Here is a 7,753-nt window from a genome sequence, read left to right as displayed (position 1 = left end):
CGTTTGGCTTCCTTGCTATACCAATAAGCACTGTATATGTGAATTAAAATGTCTACTGTTACACATTTGAATAGTCAAGTATCTAAGTATTACAGCAAAAATTAGGGGAGCATAAAAATAAAAAAGAACAATATAACATCCTTCAGTTTTTATAGTGGAGCGCTGTTTGTCGCTCTAAGGAAAATTGAGATAAGGCAAATCATGAGTTCAAAACGATGATTTGGTAAAGTTCGTTGAAGTAGTATATTTTGTGAATCGCTCCGCAGTGACGAAAACTGTTGTAGGTAACACGGGGATTACAGGACCATTGTGGGATGCTACTGTGATTGCACCTGCATAGTCACTCAAGGATTGCCCTTTGTGGCCTGCCACTCACACTAAATGAACGAAATGTAATATTCTTGGGAGGAGAGAATGGACTGTTTCTGTTGAATTTGACAATAGGGTTGTTGTGACTGAAGGAAAGACAGACAATCGGTTAAAATTACTGCTGACAGAGATGATGGTAATTTGCGTAAATCTAAATCAATTTCCCATGATTCCGCCTGAAAGAAAGTCGTGCAGTCATGTAGTCGAATGTAAAAAGACCAATATAGTGATGCAATGCCCCCAGAAACCTTCTCTTCACAGTCGGCAGCATCAGTCGCTATTACGGTCTTTTGTCCAGGTGTGTAAGGTGGTCTTCCAAATTCCCTTCAGATATTGATAGGGCAAATGTTTATCATTGTTTGGAAAAAATTATCACCAAATTCAATTTCACCGACTCGAATAGAGGATTTTATTAAGGCCACCTTGCACAGATGGCGGGTCCAATAGTTTTGTACAGAAACAAATTGAGGGCGACGTTAGCGATACCATTGATGGTTAAAAATGAGGTCGATATAAATAAAAATATATTGTGACCTCCACTCTGGAAATGCATATATCTTTAGGAAAATTTGCACTTTAAGATATGAAATCCCATAAGAAGGCAGGTGTGCTTCTTGATATATGATATCATTCGCAAGAAATTTAGGAATCCCATGACATAAACGTAATCTATCTGCGCGTATCGCTGCTGTGCTTCTGTTAGCGAACGCGATGAGTAGGCTATCGGTTGCCCTTCCTGCAGAAGAACGGCTCCTACTCCGTGCTGGCTAGCGTCTACTGACAAGGTGGACGGTTTTTCTTGGTTAAAATAGGCTAGGACTGGTGCCTGTGTGAGGGCTGTCCGAAGCTGGTGAAAGCTTTCATCTTGCCGGTCTGTACAGACCCTGCCGTTGTGCTTTTTCAACAGATCACGAAGAGGCGCTGACAAGGTGGACATGTTGGGAACAAAACGCGCCACGAAGTTGATCATGGCGAGAAAAACTTGAAGTTCGTTATGGTTTTGAGGTGGCTTCACCTGCATGATGTCTTCCACTCTGCCGGTATCCAGAGACAGGCCTTCTGGAGTTAGAACGTGGCCCATATAGCGGACTCGAGGCTGCAGATAATTGCACTTTTTCTTATTGAGCTTCAAATTGTGTTCTCTACATCGTGCAAGCAAGGCTAGCAGATTGCTGTCGTGTTGCTCGCGCGACTGTCCCCACACCAGGATGTCGTCCATTACTACAGCAACGCCTCTCAAGCCCTCTAGCACTTGGTGCATCACTCGCTGAAAAACTTCCGGAGCGGACGCGATGCCGAAAGGCATGCGCAGGAATCTGTATCGACCATAGGGCGTGCTCATAGTACACAGTAGCGAGCTCGGCTCGTCTAGCTTTATCTGCCAGAACCCTGACGATGCATCAAGGGTAGAAAAAAAATTTCGCTCCATGCAGTCGCGGTAGAATATCCTCCAACGTCGGCATATGATAATTCTCTCTGAGAAGCGCCTTGTTTAAGTCTGATGGGTCTAGACATATGCGTACTTTTTCTTTCTTGACTACTACAACCATGTGGCTAGACCAGGAGGTGGGCTGTGTTACCTTATCGATGACTCCGTCACGCTCCATCTTGTCTAGCTCGGTTCTGACGCGTTCTTGAAGGGCAATGGCAATTCGTTTTGCCGGTTTGACCGTGCCTCTGGCTTCAGGTTTCAGTTCCATGTGGTAAGAGACCGTCTTTGATTTCTCCCAGGCCCTGGAAAACGTCTTCAAATCCTCGTATTAGTTCATCAGCCTTCAAGGTGTCCACGGTGTTTATGCGGCAAATCAGGCCCAAGCGTTCAGCGACTTTGCCACTTATTGTAACAGGAACAGCTTGTTTCACGATAAAGAATAATGCCGTCGTAGATTTCGCTGAACTAAGAATCTGAAGCTCAATTTTTTTAGTGCCGTTTCCTTATGTCCAAAAAATGACCGCAGCGTAGAGCAGCAATCTTGTGCTGGCTGTGTACTTATGCTTCTGAGCGTAGCTTCGGGCATGACGCAACAGTTAGCGCCGGTATCAATCTTGCATGAAATCAGGGTCCCTGCCACGTGAATAGTTGCCGAACATGGGTCATGCTCATCAATAGCATTGACTTGCAGCATTTGAAGGAAATAATGCTCGTCCTCTGCTATCTCTACCTGCTGTATGTTGCGTCCTTGGTCCCTCGGTTTCACTAGTTGTTTGCGACACACCCTCGCGAAGTGATTTCGGCAGCCACACTTGTTAAGCGTTTGCGTTGAGCAGGGCACGTCGCTTTTCCGTGTCCTGGGAAACCGCAGTTTCGGCAACTGCCGAGATCATCTTTCTTCGTCACAGCACGTATGCTGGCCTCATATGCTGTACTCACTGCTGCCTCCTGGATTTCGTGAAAACGGGTTTTACCTTCTTCTCTAGCTCTGCACATTTCCACTGTTTTGGCATAGGACGGATTTTCCGACAGAAGTCTTTGCTGAAAGTCTTTTTCTCTGATTCCCAGGATTATGCGACTACGCAATAGTCTGTCCTCTAGTGCTCCAAATTCGCACTGGTGAGCTAGAATTCTAAGGTCAGTCAACCACTCGTTGAAAGATTCGCCCTCGTGTTGGTCTCGGGAGCCAAAACGAAATTCGTTGAATGTTAAGTTCGTCGCTGGCTTGTAGTGAGCCTCGAACTTTTCCATGAGCTTTTCCACGTCTTGCTTCTCTGCCTCATCTTTAAAGGTAAAGGTATAGAACGCCCGCCTTCCTTCTTCACCAATTATCACAAGAAATGTCGCGGCCTGAACTTTAGGCTGCTGTTTCAATCCTGTCGCTGTAGAAAACAGAGTGAACTCACTTTTCCAGGTGATCCAGTTTATAGAAAATGTCACCCGTAGTGCCCAGTGGCTTTGGCGGGGGAAGAAGCGTTGATGCCATACTTGTTTGCTTTGCACGCTCTACTGACGCCGTGGCGGTTGAGGCTGCTGGGGCCGACATAGGTGAATTGAGCTAGCAAAATGCATCGCCGAACCCGGGTAGTGGTGCTACCGCTTCTGACACCATGTAGACGGGCGTGATGCAGGGAACGAAGTCTCTTTATACGGAGACAAGGCCCTGCTTAAATAAGGGCCGATACAAAACATGACATGCGCACTAGGAGCATCAAGTGCCCACGTCTACATGATAATGCGACAATGCGCATGGTTACAGTCCCTTGCCGTGCAGCCGCGCCGCCGTCCAGACACAGCCCGTGCGCAATCGAAGCAACGTTGCGCGTTCCCTCCTGGTAAGGCCACCCTCTGGAAGTAGCCTAGGACCCTTGCCGTTTGCCACTCTGGCGTCCGGGTGAACGGTTGCGAGCAGTTTTTTTCAGGCGCTGCCTCGAATAATCAGAGGAAGCGACTGCTCGGGTGAGCGGCGCTTCAGGATGGTGGGCGGTTTTGGTGAGGGTGTCCACTTCTTCATTACCGGCTATTCCCACATGGAAAGGTAGCCAGTGAAACGAGATGGTGACCCCCGCGGCCGCCAATGCAGAGAACTTCAAGCTGTCCAAGGCGCCCGTAAGCCCCAATAAATGGTGGTTGATGAGGCTCTAGAGCGCTGGATTCTAGTCGCAGAGCACTGCCACCGGTTGTCCAGGAGCGTACTCAGCCAGGACATCGGCGGCTAAGTGGAGCCCTGCCTGTTCTGCCACGGTAGAGTTCGCGGTGAAGGGGATCCGACATTCTCTGTTGACCGCCCTAGCTGGGATGGTGCAGGCGGCATCGGCCGATCCGTTCGCCAGGACTGATCGATCTGTGTAGACCAGCAGACTTCCTTCCAGCTCCTCGTGGAGTTTGCAGGCTGCAGCCTGTTGCAGTGGTGCAGCTGGTGTCTGTCGTTTAGTCGCTCCATTGAGCGAGAGGTGGACGTCCGCTGGTCGATCGTGTGGTGGAGGCCGCGTGACTGTCACAGAGGGGTCCGTGATCACCGGCTGGTACAGCAGGCACAGACTTCCCATCCGTGAGGACGGCTGGCTGCAGAGTCTGCGGAGTCAAGCGCTTCCTGCTCGCGCTCGGGACGCGCTCGTGCCCCAGCTCCCGCGTTCGTCGTCGTCGTATTCCACAGCTGGCTACGTTGCCGCTCATCATTGCAGCGTAGCATTTAACTTATTTTCGATCGTCGTAATGGAGAGGCCGCGTTTACGGGATTATGAGCCATTGCTTAAGGCAGTATGAACCCATTTGCGGTGCATCATTACATGCTTCGCACCTCCCCAGGTTTCACGTCAGTGGAGCTGCATTTCGCTCAATGGGTCATTCGATCACCGAGGTTTTTTGGGAGTACAATCAGCAGATCATTTCTTGAGAAGGCTGAGCGAGGATCAAGCGATTGACGCAGTGTGCAGAAGCCTGCAAAAACTGTGCATTGGAGGTTGGCTGAAGAAACAAAATGTTCCTGGCTATTTTGCACTTTACTAGCAGAACCGAGCATACATTGCGTTGGTGAATGGGCTGTTGCTAAATGGAATGAGCTTAATCATTCTTCAGTCCCCTCGAAAAGAAACACTAAGTAAGTTGTATGACGGTCATCAAGGCATCCCACGAAGCCGTAGTATAGCTAAAGTTTTCATCTGGTGGACAGGACATAGCACTGAAATAGCGTCTTTCGTGAAACAGTGCGGTGCAGTGCCCCTGAAAAGATAGAACTAATTATATGACCTCGCCAACACCTTCTTATCCGTGGGAAGGAGTGGGTGTGAATCTGTTTCAAATGAACGGACAACCATATCTTGCCGTAGTAGATTATCTTTCACGCTACCCAGAAGTAGCAATTCTTTTGTCTGCAAAGCTTGCTGCTTTGATAAACAGAGTAAAAAGCATTTTCGCTAGGTAAGGTATTCCTGAGTGTATGGTGACCGGCAATGGTGCGCAGTTTGCGAGCGCAGAGTTGGAGAAATTTGCCAAATTATATGGTTTTCGTCAGGTTATCTCGAGTCCAAGCCACCCCCAGGGAAACAGAGAAGTGGAGCGTATGGTACAGAATGACCGAATGACCCTTACTTGGCTCTACTAGCTTTCAGAACAACACCTGGTGCTTTAGGAGTGAGCCCAACGAAGATCCTAATGAATAGAAGGCTCAGGGCTCGGCTCCCATGTTGCCTCCCAATGGCTCCCAATGTTGCCTCAGCACCGTACTCCGGGACAGTGCTGCCAGAAAAAGGTGGTGTATACAATACCAGGAATCTGGGACATCGCCGAACAGCGCCTCTAGCGGCCGCCTCTGAAAACATGCGCATTTTCTATGGGAGAGCGTCGTTTTTCCCAAATAACTAATCATAGAAGCCATCTTTCAAAATATTACCGTGGAAATAGGCTCTAGGAGCTTAGCCCGACATCTCATGCAAGCGGTACCATTACTTACGACAGAAAAACCGTTCCAAATTGCGGGCGAAGTTCGAAGTATGGGAGTCTATGGAAAAGGCCAAATTTTTGAGGCTTTTTTGGCCAGTAAAAAGCAATTTGCGATGAGCCTATTGCATCGATCGACGTATTATTGGGGATTTATCTACTTCAATGACTCGGCTTTCAGCTAGTTGCAGCAGCAACTCTTGAAATGGCAAAAAAGTCGTTCCAAAATCGCAGTTTTCATAACAAGGTCGCAGAATTTATTGTGGTACGTATATAAACCTAGTTTTTGCCTCTGCAGCACTCAAACCGATAGCCGAGCGTTCTGCGCGACCACCGATTAGGATCACTGATACCACGATTGGCAGTTCGCAGGTTCGAAGCCAGCGGCGCCGCTGTTTTTCTTTATCACTTTGTCGCTGCTTAGTTTGGCGGTTTCCCGCCAGATGGCATATTCCGAAACGCAGGTCATTTAGTTGCGGTTCTTGTTTCGTTTCTTTCTACTGTACCAACGTCTTCCTAAAAAAAAATAGCTGGCTGGTTTCGTGAACGTGCTTCCAAACTTCATTTGCACTTTAGGTGTGATGTATTTTAGACAATAAACCCAACTTTGTGTTTTCAAAGTTGATTTCTTTCTTAAGTCAAACATTTATGAAGACATTACTAAGAAATATTTTTGCCTATTCAGCTATGTCATGGAAAGGCGTGTTTGTGCGACTTTTGTTCAGCCAATATCAATAGCTTCCCGTGTGTGCAATTAAAAGATGCAGAAATAGAAAACTTGGCTGCAGCCCCAGACGTAGTATTCTTACAAAGGAATACAGAAGCTATTTGACTGAGTATATTTGCATTATATCAAAGCAGAATTTTTGCGTACCGGATCTTCGGTGCAAATGAAGGCTGTCCGAATTATTTCACAAGCTTTTTTGCTTAGTCCAAACCAATACCTCGAATCATAAACATTCTATCCTCAATATGCAGCGCACGTGTCTTATCATTTGAACCATTCCCATATACCTTCACGAAATTCCCGAAATACTAAAGGTCTTCATACCCTTTTACCACGACGTACGCAGAGGAGTATTGGAAATAATGCAAAAAGACACCGGGGCGTGTTAATGTAGTTTGTCGTGTAAAAATAGAGAACTATTCCAATCATAGATCACACCCTTTTTGAGTTATGCCCACAAAGCGTTGCAAGAAGACATTTTTTTCGGCTAGAATCACCAAAGTTACTATGGCATTCTGCTGTTCTGTTCTCAACTAACTCTATTGCTGAATCAGATCGCAGCACCATGATATAATTACTGGTACATTTCTTCAGTAATTCTGTAAGAATTTTCTCCTACGCTAAATTTAACGTATTTGGACAATTGAAGAAACATGAGAAAGGACCGTGAGGTTTGCAGAAATGTTCCCTTATTAGAATCGTTTATCACCCATAGCGGTACGGTGGTATTGTCATGATCACTCCAGCGTCCACGGACACCATTTATCACTTTACTGCCTGTAAAAAAAATTAAAAAAGTGTCGTTCCTTGTGCGTGAGTAGCACAACCGCAGCTGATCCTTTCATATGGGCCCACTAAGCTACACCTTCCCTTTTCTGCCATGGTGCCACAAGAGATGTCAATTTCACCCTTGAATTTCTCCCTTTCAGTTTGCTAGAAAGTATAGGGACGTACACAAGAAGAACAGGCGAAGTTTTGAAGTAGTCCGGAGATTTTAGTAAATATTCACAGGCAATGTTATTATCCTTAATTTATTTACATATTTATTACAACTGATTGGTGATAATAATGACGTGCTACATAATAGTTCAGTTTTTCTACTTAATAAGTCATGTCTGAGTCTGCTGTCCTGAAAATTAACCAGGTGTAAGCACTGCATGAGGTTGGCTGGAAGGCCATTCATTAAAAAAATTGTGTGCAGAATAAAGAAAATGCAGGTGTTCAATCGCACAGTCGCCGCCAAAAGTTTACGCGGCCGAGGTTCTGCGAATAAGTTCATTTTCAAC

The sequence above is a fragment of the Dermacentor silvarum genome, chromosome 7, assembly GCF_013339745.2.
Source record: "Dermacentor silvarum isolate Dsil-2018 chromosome 7, BIME_Dsil_1.4, whole genome shotgun sequence".
NCBI classification, from domain to species: Eukaryota; Metazoa; Arthropoda; class Arachnida; order Ixodida; family Ixodidae; genus Dermacentor; species Dermacentor silvarum.
Note: the sequence above shows the minus strand (reverse complement) of the source record.